Below are 21,227 nucleotides of genomic sequence, written 5' to 3'. Positions count from 1 at the left end.
GGAAAGTTTTGTGTTCTCTTTTAAAGTACAATATATGAGTAATTGTATTCAGACTATTTTCTAGGGACAAATTCCAATGCAAAATGTTTTTAAGTGGGTTTTTACTCTACAGAACTTTTAAATGGTCTCCTATCCAAAAGTGACTCAGACAAAAAAATTAACAAAGGAGAAAGTGCTATATTAAACTATAAAACCTATGGGGTTTTTTTTAAGACTTTAAGAAAAAAAAATTTAATTTTCCTTGGCATTTAGTTTTGAATAAAATAAAATTTTGCTTTGGCCATTTCCAGGTCCCCCTTAAAATGTGCTACTTTGGCATGTGGATTATTCTGAGGGGAAGACAATTGAGATCCTGCAGGCTCAAGAGAAACTTTTGCCCCCCCCCCCCTTAACTGCATAGAATCTAAATTGGGGTCTTTCCCAGAGTAAGCATTATTGGCAGAGATAAATTTTATCTGAGTGACCCATCTGTATGGCAGGGCAAACATCTAATTACCAAACATCTGCTCTTCTTATTGCTCTATGAATTATATTCTTTCCCTTTGAAGTCCTGGGCCCCCTACCCCCTTCTCCTTAGTTCAGACATATATATCCCATTTTGCCTGTCTTTGCAATTTCATGTCTGTGTGGATTCTCTGTTCATACAAAACTGAATTTGGTTTTCTCCTGTTAATCTTTTCCATGTCAATTTGATTATAGTCCAGCTAGGGAGACCTTGAAGGGACAAGAAGTTCTTCTTCTCCAACAAAAAGTATATGTGCCTCCTTGTTTTTTACTCAGTGCCTGTTGATAGTATGTGTTAGACAGAAAAACACAATTAAAAATCTCAAGCCTTAGTGCTGAGCGTCTGAATTTTTTTTTTAAAGATTTTATTTATTTATTTGACAGAGAGAGCGAAAGAGCACAAGCAGGGGGAGCAGCTGAGGGAGAGGAAGAAGCAGGCCCCCTTCTGAGCAGGGAACCTGATGTGGGACTCAATCCCAGGACCCTGGGATCATGACCTGAGCTGAAGGCAGATGCTTAACTATCTGAGCCACCCAGGCACCTGAGTGTCTGAATTTTTTTATAGAGGATTTTTTTTTTAAGATTTTATTTATTTGAGAGAGATTGAGCACAAGGAGGGGGAAGTGCAGAGGGAGAAATAGACTCCCCACTGAGCAGGGAGCCCAATGTGGGGTTCCATCCTAGGACCCCGGAGATCATTACCTGAGCCAAAGGCAGCCGTTTAACCAACTGAGCCACCCAGGCACCCCCAGAGTCTGAATTGGTAATAATATGATATGGAATTTTCAAAAAGTGATTTTTTTTTTCTTAATCTCTTCAGGTTTAAAAAAGTTATCTTTATAACTGAAGTAGGCTTTTTCCCCCTGCACTTGGAACACTTGTATAAGTACAGCTAGAGGTCTTCCTATAATAAAATGCAAAAAGCAGGGATTGGATAATTGATTTGGGGTGCAAAATAAGTAAAACTAATGATGTTGAAAAGTAGCAGAATATGCCAACCCAAAATATGACTGTAGGAATTCAAGACGTACCACCCCAAAATGTGCCACTTTGGTATATTGATTATTTTGAGCTGTAAGCACTTGAAAAATGGCAAATGCAGGGAGAGTTTTTCTCTGAATTTCCCCCCTATCCTCCTGAAGACATATCCTCTAAAAGTAACTCAACTGTCCTAGAGCTCCCAGGGATATTCCTCAACCAAGGAAGATTGACTCATCACAGGAGAGGAGACTAGAAGTCAACATCACACCCAGACCAACTTTGTCACAAACTATTACTCCTCTGGTCTGTTCTTATAAGGGCCCATTTATCTTTCCTCAACATTGTTAGCCCTAAGCATCCTATACCCTCTCCCACTTTTCCCTATCATGGTATTTAAACCTGAATTTCAAGCCACCTCAGGGAGTGACTCATTTTTCCCTGGGTATCTCCCATGTATACATGAAGTATACATGTTCATAAATTTCAGTTTGTTTTTCTCTTGTTAATGTCTTTTATTATACGGGTCTCAGCTAAGCAGCCAGAAGGGTGAAGGGAAAATTACTTTTCCTCCTTTATATTATTGAATGCAGGCCTTTTTATAGACTGTAAAGTTTCCAGCTTCCAGAAGAGTTTCATATGCTTATGTGATTAGAATGTGGTTTATACTCCATGCAGTTTGAGGACGTCCCCCCTAGAAAAATTCGTATACCATTGAATTAGAATAATTTCATGTGGAAAAAAACTACATATGCAAGAATGTTAAATTAGGTACATGCACCTGGAGGCTTGCAAAGAAGCACATTAGAAAATTAAAAAAAATAATTTTACTTGAAGCTGTAATGTGGGCAACATATACTGTTGATTATTTTATATAGTTATTGGTCCTGTTCTGAAATGATTATTCTTTAGAGTCTTAATTCCTACCCTCCTCTGATGGCATGCTGGAACTGATTACACAAATATAAAATTTAATCTTTCTCCAAGTCATATGTTTTACAAGTGCAGCTTAACTTTGGGCAATTACATTTAAAATTAAAGGATTTCAACTGAAGAGAAATCGATTTAGAGGCAGTATGAATTCAAAGACCTTCCATTTCTCTAAGCAGCATCTAATCAAATGGATATGTAAAACCTAAATGCTCTGCTTTTCCCCACCATTCCTCTTCTCTCTCCCATTGAAACAAGGCCCTTACATAATAATGATCTTTGGACTTGCTCCCCACAAACTGTTTTAAACAATGCCTCCCAGTTCTTTTGTTGAGTTGCTTTTACTTTTAAAAGAGATGGTTTGAAATCAGTGCAGCCTTAGGTGCAATTTTTCCTTAAGAAGAAAATGTATATGAGAGAAAATATATGCAACAAATACATGTGATAAAGGACTGTTATCTAAAATTCAGAAAGAATTCTTAAAACTAAACAATAAGAATATAAACACTTGACTAAAAAATAGGCCAAAAACCTTAACAGATATCCCACCAGAAAGGATATACAGATGGCAAATAAGCACATGAAAAGATGCTTCACATCATGAGTTATCAAGTAAATGCAAATTAAACCAACGATGAGATACCACTATACACCAATTAGAATGAACAAAATCCAAAACACTGACAACAACAAATGCTGGCAAGGATGTGGAGCCACAGGAACTCTCATTCATTGCTGTTGGGAATGCAAAATAGTATAGTCATATTGGAAGACAGTTTGTCAGTTTCTTACAAAACTAAACATACTCTTACTGTATGATCTAGCAATTGTACTCCTTGGTATTTACCCGAAGGAACTGAAAACGTATGTCCACACAAATGTTTGTAGCAACTTTATTCATAATTGCCAAAACTGTGGTACATCCAGACAACGGAATATTATTCAATGCTAAAAAGAAATATGCTATCAAGCTATGCAAAGACATGGAGGAAACTTAAATGCTTATTACTAGGTGAAAGAAGTCAGCCTGAAAAGGCTACATACTGTTCAATTCAATTATATGACATCCTAGAAAGGGCAAAGCTATGAAGAGAGTGAAAAGATCAATGTTTGTCAAAAGCTAGGGAAGGGAAGAGATGAAGCACAGATAATTTTTTTGATAGTGAAACTGTTCTGTATGATATTATAAGGGTGGATACAGGTTATTATACATTTGTCCACACCAATAAAATATGCCAAGCCAAGAATGAACCCTAATTGTAAACTTTGGACTTCAGGTGATAATCATGTGTCAATATAGGTTTATCAATGGTAACAAATATACCATTCTGGTGGAAGATGTTGATAATGGGGGAGGCAATGCATGTGTGGGGGCAGAGCATATATGGGAGATCTCGATACTTTACTCCCAAAACTGCTCTACAAAACAAAGTCTATTAAAAAAAAAAAAAGATATAGGGACACCTGGGTGGCTTAGTCAGTTAAGCATCTACCTTCTGCTCAGGTCATGATCCCAGGTCCTGGGATCAAGTCCTGCATTGGGCTCCTTGCTCAACAGGGAGCCTCCTTCTCCCTTTCCCTCTGCCTGCTGCTATCCCTGCTTGTGCGCTCTCTCTCTCCCCTCTGACAAATAAATAAATAAAATCTTTAAAAAAAATAAAGATATATATATATATATACACACATACACACATATACATATACATATATATGGAGGCAGTTAGTAAGGTTCTAACAGGATGCTTGGAAACCAGCAAAGAGGAAGTCATGGCCAGCTACAGGAAAAGTCCGAGGCCTGTCCTGCCAGCACTCCAAAACAAAGCCACAAGAAGCCAGCTAAAATCAGATAGTCCCAAGATGGTTGACAAAGTTGGCCAAAAACCCCTGACCAAATAAGGAAGAAAAAGTGTAAAACCCTGCTTCCAAGAAATCCCCACCTCAAGTAATGAGTATTCTTCCCCTTGTTAATGACTGTCCATAAAAGATAGAAACGTGATCCTGGGGACACAGCTCTCTCTATCTCTCTCTTGACTTCGCCTGCTCTCACATCTCATTGAGTGTGCTTTCGTTTTAATAAACTTTCCTGCTTGTGTCGCTCATCTGCTGTGTTGTGTCTTTCCTTGAGTTCTTTCTCATGAGGAGACCAAGAGCCTTTGGTGACATCTTTGGGAAAGGAGAGGTTGAGGCCTCAGGGCCCGGGTCTCCGAAGTTCATCTGGCTATATGTATAAAATATATATAGACTTAAAGGACTTCTGTCTGTGATGTGCTGCTAAATGTTTAACAAGTAGGAAACAAAACAAGCTCTAATTTGTACTCTTTGCTGATTTCCATGGTTTTGTGGGGCAAGACATAGTTTTGGATTCTGAACTATTAATATGCTTTGAATAGCAATTGAAGTAACTTCCTTTATCCTTAGTACGTGCATACATCACTTTAGCATTAATAGATTGGGAATGTTTTTGCATGTACCCTGGAATGGCATGGATTCCAAGAAACCCAAATTTTAGAGTACAGTTTAACCATTTAATCCCATCAGAGAGACGGAAGAGGGCACTGCTTCTAAAGTACAGTGTATCCATTCTGAAGCCTAACAGCCTACATTCACATCTTTGCCCCTCTTTTTTTTTTTTTTTTTTTGCTTTAGGCAAATTATTTAAGCTCTCTGTGTCTCTTTTTAACTGTAAAATGTGCAAAATAACAGTCTATACTTCCCTGGATTCTGTGATATGACACATATAACACAGATATATTATGTTCTTAATAAAGTTTAGCAGTTATTCTCATTTTACTTTTGTGAAATTCTCCCCTTTTGAAAAATATACTTCTTTCTAAGCCTCCCCACATGCAGGTGTGAGGCAAGAAAAAGAATTTTGCCTCTACCCTTCTAAGTTCTTGGCTGAGACCTCCCCTACCCATAATAAAAGACAAATTAACAGGAGAGAATAAACAAATTTAATAACATGTATACTCTTGTTTACATGGGAGATATCCAGGAATACTGTGTCACTCCCCAAAATGGCCCACATTGTCGCCTTAAGTACCATCTCCAGCTGCAGACAAAAGAAAGGTGTTGGGAGTGGATTGGTTATGGGAGGATACCAGGAAAAGCAGTCACCAAGGATATGGTTGTTATGTAGATTTAAGTCCTGCCTTCTCCACTGATAAGAGTTTCTAGAGATTTAGCACTATCTTGTTCTTGGTATGGAGAGGGAGAGGCCCCTGTATATGGAGACTTCCCTCACCAATGTAAATGTCTCTTACAAAGGAGTAGCCAAGCTCTTCTAATGTCTGCTGTTTCTTAAAAATAATTAACTGAAAATAATCCCCATACCAAAAAGGCATATTGGGGGTCGAAAATTCTGCTGCCCTTCACAGAAATTCCCCCAGATCACAAAAAGGTCCTCGGAAATGTGTCCATTGAATTTATTGTATACATCACTGTCTTTTACACCAGTTTCTTAGTTGATGGGAGAAGAGCCGTGCTTCCTCATTGTAGACCCATATTAGAGAAGTGCAGATGCTTAACCCACTGAGCCACCCAGGCATCCCGTGGAACGAATTTTTAAATTTCAGATTCTAGTGTTCATTTCTTGAGTGCAATATTTCTATGGTCATTCAGGACATCTTTATTAAATTTCCAAACATAAATGATTGAGGTGGTCTCCTTTCCATTCATCAGATACCTACAGCTTCCTTCCCCATGTGGACAAAAGATATCAACAATGATACTTTCTTTCATTTCTTTAGCTTGATGATAATAAAAACACATAGGTAGTTCCTCTGTTTCCTCTATTGTTTTTCGTTATTTGCTTGGGGAAGTAGTTTGTGTTGAGGTCATCTCAGCTGTCAGTGTCTTCTACTCTCAGCATGTAGACTATGTGTTTGATAATAATCACACCCATTTTTTTTGAAGCTATGTTAAGTTATTAATCACTAAGCGTGACTAAAAGATATTTTACAAAAACATCCAGTGCCCCTAACTGGATTTCAAATACAAAAAGAGGAAAAATATACATTAGTTTCATTCCCTTCAAGATAATAGGTAAATAACATAACAAATATAGGGGATTAGGATCAAAGAAATCAGGTGTCCTTGCTGTCTTCTCTCTAAAAGGGGTGGATTGGCACCAGATTTTGAGAAAGTCAAATATAGTCATTCTTTCATTTTTAGGTTTTATTCTAATTGCCTAATTTTATCAATCAACAGCTGACAGTACTTTCCCAATTCATGCATCAGATTTTCTTTCTTGGATAATGAGAAGGAAGTAGCTAAATATATCACGCTGTTGAAGTGCTCATATTACCTAATACAACCAAGCAATGTTTATAGCAACTTTAAATTTGAGATAATTAAGCCTCTGTAACCCTTAATTTGTTTCATAATAACACCTTTTTTTTCATACAGACAGTGTGGTAGGTAGCTCCAAGATGGTCTCCAGTGATCTCTCCCTTTGGATATTGATGCCTTCTGTTGAGTGTGGGCTTAATCTAATGGCTAGCTTCTAACAAATAATGGACAACAGTAATGGGAAGTCACCTTTCTAATTAGGTTACAGAATTACTGTTTCCCCCCCCACCTTGGGCTTCCGTTTCTCACTTTCTGGCTTACTTGTTCTTTGAGAAACTAGCTGGCATGTTGTGAGCTGCCCTACAGAGAGATTCACATGGCAAGGAACTGATGTGTCTAGCCAATAGCCAGTAAGGATGTATGGTCTGTCAACAAACTGGGTAAAGTCCAGGACAGAGATCAAAGGCTCACAGTGAAGCCTTGTGATGACTGCAGTCCTGGCTAACACCTTGAATGCAACATTATTAAGACACTCTGAGCCAGAGGCACCCAGGTAAATGCTCTAATTCATGATCCACAGAGACTGAGACAACAAATGTTTTTTTGCTTTCAGCTACTAAGTTTCAGAGTATTTGTTACTCAGTCAGATTCTCTAAATCTATCAATTTACATAATTTTTTCAAATTTCATTCTGTTCTGTCAATGACTGTATGTAAATCACAAGTTTAGGGTTTATATTAAACCACTATCATATGTTTTTGATTTCTTTTATTTCCCATTTATGTTCCCAATAATATATTCTTTAAATATACAGAAGATTCGGGATTTCAGGCTAGCCTCTCTTATTTCACCAGACTATATATTTTTCTTCAGAAATACTAATTTCTCTGAGTGGATAACAATCTAGTAAAAGAGCATATTTCTTTTAAATTGACTAGCATGGACATCAGCGTAAACTATTACCTTTCTTAATTACAGAAAAGAATCAATAATAAAATCAATTAATTTAAATCATATTGGAATCCCTTTGATAAAAAAAGATTTTACAATTAAGATTTTCATCCAGGGGCGCCTGGGTGGCTCAGTTGGTTAAGCGACTGCCTTCGGCTCAGGTCATGATCCTGGAGTCCCGGGATCGAGTCCCACATCAGGCTCCCTGCTCAGCAGGGGGTCTGCTTCTCCCTCTGCCCTCTTCCCTCTCGTGCTCTCTGTCTCTCATTCTCTCTCTCTCAAATAAATAAATAAAATCTTAAAAAAAAAAAACAAAAAAAAAAGATTTTCATCCAATAATAAATAATACCCTCAATAGATAAAAGAAAAATTAACCTATGTTAAAAAGAATATTGGAAAAATTCTGAGTCCTGCTGTGAAATCCTTTCCATGGGAGAAAGTCTTACGGAAAAGATATGACTGGAATTTTATTGGAATATACAGTTTCTAGAAGGTTTTAGAAAGTTGAAGTTACACCATTTTGATTGATTCTCTAATTCCAGCCCAGTAGGATGCAGTGGAAACTATCCACAGTGGTGGTTATATTTTTTAGAAGGTCAGTTTGAAGCATATATGAAATTAAACAACCACATTATAATATTTGGTGGGAAAATACAAGAAAAATAGTTATCTCTTTCTATTGTGGAATCATTATATTCACTGTTTCTAGAGAACTTGGCTCTGAATTTAAAACCATAACAGGCTCTTCAGTAGAACTACTCTCAGAAAATGGAGAAGCCTGGCAGAGGAGATGTAATATGAAATAGAGTTACAGAGTACAAAACCCCCTCAGGAACCTTGGCATGGATCTGTCAGACACCCCTTTGGTTTCCCCAGTCTTTAGAAGTTACTCCTATGGGTATAGACTCAGTATATTCTCAGTTATAAGATAGGGAGAGTATTTTACTAAGTATTTCCTGGTAATAAAGAAATGAGCAATAAGGAGAAGGTCAGAGGCAGAACTGTTGGAAGGAAATACATTTCCCTCAGTTCTGTCCCTCAGAAAAGACTTCCTCAGCATCTCTCAAGAAGGAAGATAACATTATTTTTCTAAAATGGGATTTAATGAAAGCAGAATACAGTTTTAAGCAAGTTCCTTACTGAAAGATTTCTTGGTTGGGGAAGGTGTTTATATACCTAATATTAACAGGTCTTTTTATGACTAAGCTGATTTGGTCAGATCAAGATGGTGTGCCATTTCCTGTCCTATTAAATTTAATTTTGAAAAAATGTTGCTCTTTCTTATAAAGATGTCTGGAATCCTTACAGAGATGATAGCTACATAGATAATAGGTAAATATATAGATAGGTAGTAGATATATCTGTATCTGTATCTTTAGCTCTGTTTATATCTATCTATCCATCTAAGGGTATTTTAATTAGAAATATACTTATAGACCTAGTACTGATGCTGATGACTTACTAATTTTATTAATCATTTTAGCATTTTTCTAAGTTTTCCCAAAGGCTTCTTTATTATACAATAGATTTGGGAATATATATGGGAATTTCTCAAGAAAATTGAAACTTGTGGAAAAGAATTTTGGCAGAACATTTGTAATGACAAATAAAATGGATAATAAATTCTTCAGAATATTCAGTGTACTCAAAATAATATTTTTTCCAAATTTGAGAAAATTTAGTTTGTCTTGGCAGTGTAACATTCAATTTGCAAGATATATATTTAAGATAATATTATAGAAAATAAAAATAAAATGAAAAAGAGTACAAATTTTATCTTATTTAAAATTAAGTATAGCCTACCAACATTACTTTTTTCCCCTAAAAACAAAAATTTTTATTTCTAATTCAATACTATTGGCAGAGTTTAATTCTTACTTGAGGTTTAAATGTCAAAATGAACTTTCCTTTAAATTGGTCTATTTTTCAATCTGCAGGTTTCTTTTCTCCTGAATGAATAGTTGTGATTGCAAATTCAATTGATATAAAAAAATCTAGTACTTAAAAAAAATAGGAAACAACCAGGACATTTGATAACAAATTATTTGCTGTATTGTGTTTAAAAGGAACAACAACTCAGTACCTTGAAGGAAAAGTACTTAATGGACAAAACGCCCCAACAGGGACTAAAAACATAATCTATAAAGCCAGAAGAAAATGTGCAATTTTGGATAATGTGACAGAAATAGCATCACTTGGAAGAAATTCTTTTTACCTAATCAAAGTTAACCTTCTCCAAATTGTGTTTTACTTCTTCAGAGAAAATCTAATTTCAACACAGAGCTCTGACTTTAACTTGACTTATAAATTATTTATCTAGATCAGCTAATGAAAAAGTTTAAGCATCTTTGATTTAAAGAAAAGGTGCAGTAATTCTGAAGTAGGATTCTATGCTATTTTAAAACATACTGTTGAAAGAAAATAATCTTATACAAGCTATTTAAAGTTTCTGTGGGTAATATCAGAAACTAATTGCACTAAAGTTGTTACCATCCCATCATGACACCCCAAATCATTTTTAATAATGTTAACCAGAAAATTAAACAATGACTGATGGTTATATCAAACTCATATATTTAAAAGATTTCACAATAAATGCACCTTTTGATAGACCAGGCTCATAGGGAGCTATCTTATTCTTTACAATGCCTTATAACAATTTTGAAACTTCAAATCAAATGTTCAAAACTTAAAAACAGGGACAGCTGGGTGGCTCAGTAATCGAGCATCCAACTCGTGATCTTAGCTCACATCTTGATCACAGGGTCATGAGTTTCAAGCCCCATTTTGGGCTTGCATGGAGCCTACTTTAAAAAAAAAAAATTAAAACTTACAAACAGTAGTAGATTAGTACCCAGGGAGAGTGTATGTGTAATGTAGAAAAAAATAGCTTCAAGTGCAAGGATTAAACTAATCAAAACAGATAAATTAGAAGTTGTATGATAGAGATAGAGCTTTGGTATAAACAATTAATAGGGTTGAGTGGCTGGGGGAAGGAAATAAAATAAGTGCAGCCCTTTGTGTCTACTTGTTTCAGGCATTTTATTTGGCATCTTCTAGTTTCAAAAATAGTAACAGAATGATAAAGTAGATATTCATTTTACAGTTGAGCAAACTGTGGTTGTGACATTCCTTAGCTAAGGTCACACCATTGATAAGTTTTAAACCAAAACTATTTGTAGTATCTTGGTAGAGATACATCTATGAGCTTTACTTGGGAATTCAGAAAAACTTCTCATTATACAAACTCACGTGTGATTCCAGACTTACTATACTTAATAGTATTATATGAGCAAAGCAACAATAGATGTGAACTATCACCATGTGTGTGGGGAATGGGGTTGTGGCAGGAGCTTGGGTTATGAGGTAGAAGTGGAGTTGACCTAAAAGGTAGCCTATAATTTACTTTCCAGGTTAAAGAAAACCTTCAACACCAATGTAAGAAACTTGGACTTCATGCTATACTCAGTGGGAAACCATCGGAGGTTTTGACCAGATGGTAACCAAATCAAAATTATGGTCTAGGTGTGTGCATTTCTTTAGGTTGTTCTAGAAAGAACACATTCTGTAACACAGAGTCATTCCTAAAAGTTGTTCAGCTGAAATACATTATACTGCAGTTATTTTTTTCCCAGATTTATTGAGGTATAATTGACAAAATTTATATATATTTAAAGTATACAGATTGATGAATTTGATATATACCCACACTGTGAAATGATTACCACAATCAAGTTAATTACCATGTCCATTACCATCACCTCACATACTATTTTTTAGTGAGAAAGATTAAGATCTACTCTCTTAGCACATTTAAAATATATAGTACATTATTATTAACAATATTCATCATGATATAAATTAGATCATCAGAATTTGTTCACCTTATAACTAAAGATTTTACCCTTTGACCATTAGCTCCCCATTTCCCCCATCCACCAGCCCCTGGCAACTACCATGCTTCTTTCTATTTCTGTGAGTTTGACTTATACTGCAGTTATTTTAATTTAGAAGTAGTTTGATTTCATTTAAACTTAAAATATTTAATTTAGAATTAAAGTATAAGACAGCTTAAAAAAATAAAGTATAAGACAGCTTTATAACATTTGTATTTCCATCAGATATTTCTGTACCTTTATTTCTTTTAAGACTGAATTCTAAAATTTCTTTTTAATGATTAGATATAAAATCTTCCCTACAATGAACAGTTATCAGTTCCAAAGTGAGAACTTAGAAGAATGTAGGTAGACAGTTTTGTAGAGAAGTCAAAGCTAGTGGTAAAATGTATTAGGAAACATATCATGGGTTAAGTTTTGAGGTGAAAAGAAAATATGGAGGTTTCTCTCCAGCCATTCAAGAGATTTACAGAATGCCTTCTGCATGTCAGAAACTCTTAGAGGTTCTGGATTACATACAGCAGTGAAGGCAGTCCTTGCCCTCAGTGACCTTTTATTTTTGCAAGAGGAGACATTCAGTAAACAAACAGGTAAGGAAATAGTAAAACTCTGACAAATACAATAGAATGGGTCAAGAGAATAGGAAGTTTGGGGTGTGTGTGTGTGAGGGGTATACTGCAAATAGAGCATTTGAGACTTGAGAGGTATGAAGAAGTAACTGCAAGATTATCTAAAGCCCAGAATTTCAGGCAAAGAAAAGACCTAGTGCAAACAACTAAGCAAAAAATGTGCTTGGAGTGTTTCAGCCCTCCAAGAATACTTGGTGTGTATGACAGAGTAGAGTTTGGGACAGGGGATAGGGACAGCGGATGAGATATCAGGAAGGTAGCTGGGGTAGGCCAGAATTTGTAGGGTCTTGTAAGATATTGTTTGGATTTTGGTATTTACTCTGAGAAGGGAATTCATTAAAGGATTTTTGTATGAGTGACATGATTTTATTTACAGGGGCAGAGTAGGGAGCAAGGGCAAAGCCAGGGATATAAATTATTGCAATAATCCAGATAAGAGACAGTGATGGCTTGGAATTTGCTTGTAGCAGTAGAAATTCTGAGAGTAAAATTCCAGATCTATTTTGAAGCTCAAGCCAATAGAATTTGTTGATAGATTGGATATGGTGTATGAAAGAAATAGAAGAAACAGAATACTCCAAATGAGGTAGGGTGGATGAGGAGGAGCTGTTTGGAGAAGTAAGGAATCAAAAGATTAGTTTTATTTATGTTAAATTTGAAATGAATATTAGATATTGAAGTATTGATGTTGAGTAATTTGTTGTATATGAAAGTCTAGAATTCAGAGGAATAGTCAGCTTCAGAGATATAAAATGGGGAATCCTAAGCATATAAATAATACTTACTGTAAGAGTGAATGGGGTCTCCTATGGAGTAAGTGCAGGTAAAAGAGAAGTCTGAGGCCTAAATCCTGGGGCTTTCCAATATTTACAGGTTATTGGGAAAGAAAGTAGCAATAAAGGATGTAGGAGGAAAATTGAGAGAAATTGATGTCTTGAAAATCAAGTGAGGAAAGAGTTTATGATGGAATAAATGCTCAACTGTCTTGAGAAGTAAAACCATTGGATTTAGCAGTGTGTTGGTCTACTGTTGACCTTGACAATAGCTGTTTGTTGGAGTAGTATGGGAGAAGGTCTAATTATACTGGCTTAAAGAGTAAATGAAGGAGACAGTATTTTCGATGAGTTTTATTGCATAAGGATGCAAAGAAATAGGGCATTAACTGGAGCAGAATGTGTGCACAAATATAAAATTTAATATGGTATATTGTATCAGGTTTTTATACTAATCAAAATGATCCAACAAAGATGAAAAATTGATAATGAAGCAGAGGGAGGGGAAACTGAGTAGACAAGAGAGGGTTAAATATAATGTATAGGAATATGAGTATTTTGTCCATAATAACAGAGATATAGGTAGGTTGGTAAATGTGGTCTTAGAGGTGTATGTGGAAGTTCTCTTTGAATACTTCTATTGAGGTGCATATTATATCCCTATTGTCCTTAAAAAAGATATTGAAACCCATAGATTTAATTGTTCCTTGTGAAAAAATGGCATGGTTTTTAGATTAATGAAGAACTTTCAGATCCTTTCACTTTCAAGCCAGTGCTTTTTTTAAAAAAAGATTTTAGATAATTAATATATATCAGCTTAATAGAAGTGTTGATAAATATAGGCATTATTTTAATGAATCCTTCTTTTCTGACTTGTTTTCAGTTTTTGTGAATGATACCATTAATTTTCTCATGTTCTCTTTCTGTTTTGTAACTGGAGCATACTAACTTCTCTATAAATATAGCTAGTATTAGGAAAATAAAATGGGAAATGTAATTTCTTGGTTGAGATCATTTTATGACACCTAACTTGAGACTTCAGACATACTTTGTTTTTGTACAAATCACCTCTTCAAAACTTTGCTCAACTTTAGGAAAAGCATTTTACTGCTCATAAAAAATGAGAAGAGCCAACTTCATTCTGGAATAGTAGTCCTCCTAAAAACATGTTCTCAGGAACACATCCACAACCACATGTCCATTACTGAAGGGCTTTATTTTAGTTTTCAAGTGAGGTCATCTAAATGAGCCAGCAGGATCTCCAATGACGGGTTTATTTCTTGGTAAAATTGAGTAATCTCAAATCCTGTTATAATGCACGGTTGTGGCTGTAATTATTCTCCCAACTCTAAAGCCACTGGCTTTTGGGGGGAAACAACCAACAAAACACTTGACATTTGCATTACAGTGGAAAAATCGAAAGCACAAAAGAAAATACTTCAGTCAAATAAGACCTGGTGTTCCAGTTACAACTCTGTCCTTTGTCATGGGGTCAACTCTGAGATGCTATTCAAGCAATAGAATAAAACTTCCTCCTCAGAGTAAAGACCAAAACCAGAGAGGATTATATCACCAAGCATCTTTTTTTAAGATTTTATATATTTGTTTGTTTGTTTGTTTGTTTGTTTATTAGAGAGAGAGAGAGCTTGAGCCGGGGAAGAGACTGAGGGGGTAAGAGAAAGAATGTGCTGAGCATGGAGCCTAATGCAGGGCTTGATCTCACGACCCTGAGAGCATGACCTGAGCCTAAACCAGGAGTTGGACACTTAACTGACTGAGCTACCCAGGTGCCCCAGTATATCACCAAGCACTTTTAAATCATTTCATTTTTATATATTTTATGGGATTTTTTGAAAGAGCAGAGTTATAATTTAATGATTTTTTTTTTTTTTGAACCACTGGGTGTTAGATATTTGGTAATGTTCCTTACCTTCTGGAGATCCACTGTTATCTTAGGAAACTGACATGTTTTACCACCATCTAAAATAAGATCCATTCAGAGTTACTGAAGCTTGGAAGGAAAATCACATTTGTAAGAAATGGTGGGAACTTTAACATCTAAATACTGATTTTTTTTTTTTAATTTTTATTTATTTGAGACAGAGAGAATGAGAGAGAGAGAGCACATGAGAGGGGGGAGGGTCAGAGGCAGAAGCAGGCTCCCTGCCGAGCAGGGAGCCCGACGCGGGACTCCATCCAGGGACTCCAGGATCATGACCTGAGCCGAAGGCAGTCGCTTAACCAACTGAGCCACCCAGGCGCCCCTAAATACTGATTTTTGATGGACAAGTATTATTGTTTACATTTCTATAATTTATTAGACAGCAAGACAAATTCACTGAACCATTATTCAGGCAATTTTAAAGGAAGCTACTTGGAGCAGAGAATAACCACATACATATATTTCATTATTACAGCCACTTTTTATTTTTATTTTATTTTTTAAAGATTTTATTTACTTATTTGAGAGACAGAGAGAGCACAGGTGGGGAGAGGGGCAGAGAGAGAGGGAGGGGGAGAAGCAGACTCCCTGCTGAGTGCAGAGCCAGCACCAGGCTCCATCCCAGGACCCTGAGATCATGACCTGAGCTGAAGTCAGAGCTTAACTGACTGAGCCACCTAGGTGCCCCTATTATAGCCACTTTTTAAAAGTATACTATTAATTGAAAAGAGAATATAAGGAAAACAGTGACAAGCATAAAAGTAAGAGTGAGCAAAAAAAAAAAAAGTAAGAGTGAGCATATTTTATATAATTTATTTTTAAACTTTTTCAGATTAATATAGGAAATTTGCCTGTATAACACTGGAAGAATTTCTGTTCTTTATATTAATACTTACAAGTGAAACTTCACTTTTGTTTATCTGAAATGATTCCTGGAAGATATAGTTATTTTTTCATTTGTAAAAATATTGTAATTAAAGAGTGCTTTGGATATTTGCATATTTATAAATTAAACATCTATGGAAATAAGAAGGAAAAGTTTACTCAATTGCCCACAACATTGATAAATTCATCTACACTCAACATTTTATATTTTGATCTTCTAAACTTTAGATCCTAGGTGTATGTCTTCTCCAATCATAAACCAATCAGTAGAAAACCAATAGTGAATTCCTATAAAAGCCTACTCATAAATCATCCTAAAGAGTTGATACTCTTCTAAGATCACTCAGATTGGTTTATATTATCATTGCTATTTTATTTGAGATTCATAATATCTTCCATGATTGGAGAACAACAGAAATGCAAAAGGAAGTTATCTCTTGTTCTGAGATGTCACAGAGTGTATGTATTATTTTGGTGCTTTTTTTCCCTTTAGATGACTAGAAAAATAAAGATGAGCATTCAAATGCGATCATCCCAGAAATAATGAATTTAGGTTTTAACATACTGAGAACTTTTTTCAATCTCTTTTGGGATAAAGAGCAAAGTATTACATATTAAAATAGTACCATGTAAGAAAAAATTTCAGGAAAATATTTATTTAGTCAGATTCTTGGCTATACTTATAATATACTTATATATACTTATACAGAAAGGGCTGTTATGTAGGTATTAATCTTTTCATGTGTATTTTCTTTTATGTAAGAATGGGGAGGAATAATTAAAATTGTTGAAAATAGAAGAATCAGCTTTAGGGAGAGGATATGGGATGACTGGCTTTTGGGAGAAACTAGTAAATTTCCCTTTGAGCAGAATTTGGAAGCAAACACAGAAGGAAGACCACTGTATTAAGAATATCAACATTTCCTGAATGCCTTCCTTTCTAGTTGGATTTCCTATCCATGGAGAAATGGAAATAGAGATGTTTTCTTCAGTCTTCTGATAACTCATGTGAAGAGAGGTAAATGAATTAAAGTCTAATTTTTGTTTGTATTTCTTTGAATTACTCTACTCAACATAATTAAGAATGATATAATGTTTAAACTACAGGTACTTATATAGGATAAGTACTGAAAATTACGACAAAGAAAAAGACAAAAGTCTGGAAACAGAATTATACTAATTAATTTTCATCATTTTTCCACTGAAACTACATTTGGTTTTCGGTTTTTGACCATATTTATTTATTTATTTTTAAAGATTTTATTTATTTGTTTGACAGAGAGAGAGATAGTGAGAGCAGGGACACAAGCAGGGGGAGTGGGAGAGGGAGAAGCAGGCTTCCCACTGAGCAGGGAGCCCGATGCTGGGCTCGATCCCAGGAGACTGGGATCACGACCTGAGCCAAAGGCAGATGCTTAACACTGAGCCACCCAGGCGCCCCAACTTTTGACCATATTTACCACAGAATAGTTGTTGTGTAATACTTTTGTTAAAGGAAATATTAGGCCTTAGCAAATTAATAAGGTTCTTTGAACATCAAAATGTGAGTTTTCCTGAACCTTTTTTATTTCCATACAACTGAATTATATTCTTCTTTTTGTTCTCTTTTTTAAAAAAATCGTATGATGGAAGGTGTGAGTTTGAATAACCCGTGATTCTATAAAAGAGCATAAATTATCTCTGAGACTATTTATAATATTTACTATATTATATTATTTATGTAATATAAACAATAATATATAAGTATTCAAATAACTATTTGCAAAATGTCTTGTCTGATCATTCCACATGCTCTATGTCACTAGTCCAACCATAAGCATGACCCTGGTTGCTGGGTTAATTATTTTATCCCTAATCAAACACAATTTTAATTATGTCACATATTTATTATATATATTATTTATTGATTTCTTTACATAAAATATTTCTGGAAAATAAAGGGAATAAAGTCTTGGTGGTGAATATAATCAAGTAGATGTAAAAATGTGGACGTCATCAAGAGAAATATAAAATGCTACATTGATCAATTTATGAGCATTTCTGGGCAGACCAAAGAACAGCCTACTCCCAAGATGACCACACAATGATGCCTCTGGCAGGAGTCAGACAGGTGAAACTAATTACAGTAAGTATATAATTCGGAAAAAGATTACAACTGAAACATTAACCTCAGGGCGCCTGGGTGGCTCAGTTGTTAAGCGGCTGCCTTCAGCTCAGGTCATGATCCCAGGGTCCTGGGATCGAGCCCCGCATTGGACTCCCTGCTCCACGGGAAGCCTGCTTCTCCCTCTCCCACTCCCCCTGCTTGTGTTCCCTCTCTCTGTCAAATAAATAAATAAAATCTTTAAAAAAAAAAACCCAAAAAACCACATTAACCTCAGTAGAGAATCTTAAAGTTTCTTGTTTTGTAATAAGAGTTCACATGCAAAAAGATTCAGCTCTCTTAGAGGGAATTGTGTGTTTCACTCATTTTTTTAATTTCTTGGAGCCTGATAAGTTGTTTGTCATCTGTTAGATGCTGACTAAATATTTATATAATAGGTTGATATTTTATCAGAAACGATATGAGTCTATTATGAAATTTTATAACCAAGGGGAAAATCAACCAAATTGACTTTAAATATTCAGCTGAAAGTTACACCTGAAATATTGTTTTGGAAAATTATATACTTAGACGAATATATATATATATACATATATATGCATATATATATGTATATACAGTGACTGATTCTCATTATTCTGTACTAACTGCCCGCCCTCTAAATATCAAATGTTGGATGATTTCAATTTTTAATTCACATCCAAAAAATATAAGTCCAGCCAAAATAATATTGTCTCTTCTTTTCAAATGCTGTGTTTTATCTTTAAGCTTTGGACATGATTTCTCCTTCCATCAGTATGAATTTGAAAAGAAAGGGCAGCTTTTATATGCTCAAGGTAATAGATGGAAAACTAAAATACAAGACTTCAAGACCATAGTGTATGAGGAAAGACTGATGACTAGAAGTGGCTGTGCCCTTCTCTTCTGATTTTTTTTTTGTAAATGATGCAATGTATTATCTTTTAGTTCTACTTTAGAGCACCGCTTTTTACATAATAAAGAATTATTGGGTGAAACGGTGAACTTTATTTCTCAATGGGAAAAAAAATGTTCATTGCAATCAGTACATAATTCATTTTTTTTAAAGTCTTCATTTTATGCTCCTAAGGGGAATTCAGAATGACCAATATAAAGTAATTATTTGAAATGAGAACACTCTTTCCTGAGACTCCGGGTCACAGAAATAAGAAGATATTTTTAATGTAACTTGTACTATTTTTAACAGAATTGTCACATTCAGGTCAGAAAAATAATTATAGCATATGGTGCTTTACAGAAAACTAAAGTCTCTTCAAGTATTGGAAGAGGCTTTCTAATACTTCTTAAGTTGTTTCCAACCATATCTATTTTTATAGGAAAAGTCGAGAACTCTGGGGGTAGCCATATTGTTATAAGTGAATGTTTTATAAGTGATTGATCAGGGTGATAAAACATATAATTATAGATTCTCTGGAAAATTTAAAATGAAGCAAATGTAAAATGTTTTATAATAATAATAATAACTAGTATGTATTATGTGAGGAATACTTTGATATCACCTTGTTTAAACTCCATATGCTAGACATTTGTACCACCTACATTTTACAGATGAAAAGATTAGGACATTGACAGAGTAAGTAACTGTGGTCTCACAGACACTAAATGGTGGAGTTGGGATTTAGACTTATGTATTTTGGCTGCAGAGTTCACATGTTTAATGATTATACTCTATCACCTCACCCAACTCAATGTTTGAAATGCAGAAAGATATTTTAGAGCCCCCACCCCACCCCTCCCCCCAGAGATTGTTAAACTTTGTCACTGGGGAAACACAGTGTATTCCTTGAGAGCAAGAAAAGGAAAATTGGATTTATAGTGAACACTTCAAAAATTACATATACCAGCCTAAAGTCAAGGTACCTATTTAAAGGTTAAAAGTAGCTAAAGGTTAAGAAGAATAGGAGACAAAATATGTCTGCAGCTTTTGAAAATAGAATATAAAGCAAAAGATGTTGCTAGACCTGTCATTGTCCTAATTAAGGACAAATTTCCTCTGGTCAATTTATGTACCACCTTCAGTCAAGGAAGGCTAGGATTAAAAAATGTAACTCTTCACTTTCTACTCTGGTTCCTTGTGCAGCATAGTGCCTATATTAAAAGTAGAAATGTTTAGAATCTGGTTTTAAATACATTTAAATGAGAGGATTTCATCGCAAATAATATTGAGGGTTTGTATCTTCTGTTTTATATTTTCCATTTTAAGCACAATTAAATGAGCAGAAAGGGCTGTTTCTCATAGGCAGAAATTGGCACATACATTGTATTATTTAAGAAAGAACCCAATATTCTGAGGGCTAGAATTTGAATACCAGGAGGTGAACTACATGTAGAGAATTGAAAGCAATTTCATAAAGACTTTTGCACCCTAATATGCAGAGAAGTTAGAAACGATTCTAATTGTAAAAGGTAGGGCTTAATGTTTGTTGCCTTCTAATTACAGAAGTAGAATTTTTCATTCAAAACATTTCATCATGGGGGCGTCTGGGTGGCTCAGTCCTTAAGCATCTGCCTTCGGCTCAGGTCATGATCCCAGGGTCCTGGGATGGAGCCCCACATCAGGCTCCCTGCTCCACGGGAAGCCTGCTTCTCCCTTTTCCACTCCCCCTGCTGTGTTCCCTCTCTCGCTGTGTCACCGTCTGTCAAATAAATATATAAAATCATTAAAAACAAAGCAAAACAAAATATTTCATCATGGATTTTTGCTGCCAAGAGGGTCTGAGGTCAGGAGAATATAATTCCTAAATTTTGGAATGAGAGATTTGTCATGGTTTTTAGTCAGCTTCTCCATTTCTCTGCTCCTGAGTACCATCAAGTGTAAACTGTCATAATAAAATGGTATAAACCTGCCATGAAGACAAGTCCCCCAGATAGATATAGAATTAAAAGTAGGAAGTTTCATATGAACACTCAGTCAGAAGTATGTGTTCCTGTTTTGCCCTGGGGCTTTCTGCTTTTTCCATTCATCACCCCCAAGTTTTAGAGTTCTGTGTTTTGCCAAAAAAAAAGAAAGAAAAGAAAATCAGTGTTTCTTTAAAATTGTCCACCTGGGTGGCTCAGTCAGTTAAGTGTCTGCCTTCGGCTCAGGTCATGATCCCAGTGTCCTGGGATCGAGTCCCCCATCGGGCTCCCTGCTCAGCGGAGAGCCTGCTTCTCCCTCTCCCTCTGCCTGCCGCTCTGCCTACTTGTGCTCTCTCCCCATCACTCTGTCAAATAAATAAATAAAATCTTTAAAAAATTAAAATAAAATAAACTTGTCCACCAAAAATGGCATTTTTATTTGTGGGGAATTTAGAGATGATTCCACTC

Source organism: Mirounga leonina, unplaced genomic scaffold (genome assembly GCF_011800145.1).
Source record: "Mirounga leonina isolate KUSES-001 unplaced genomic scaffold, KU_Mleo_1.0 Mir_125, whole genome shotgun sequence".
Lineage (NCBI taxonomy): Eukaryota > Metazoa > Chordata > Mammalia > Carnivora > Phocidae > Mirounga > Mirounga leonina.
The sequence above is the reverse complement of the archived record's forward strand: the minus strand, read 5'-3'. Positions refer to the sequence as shown.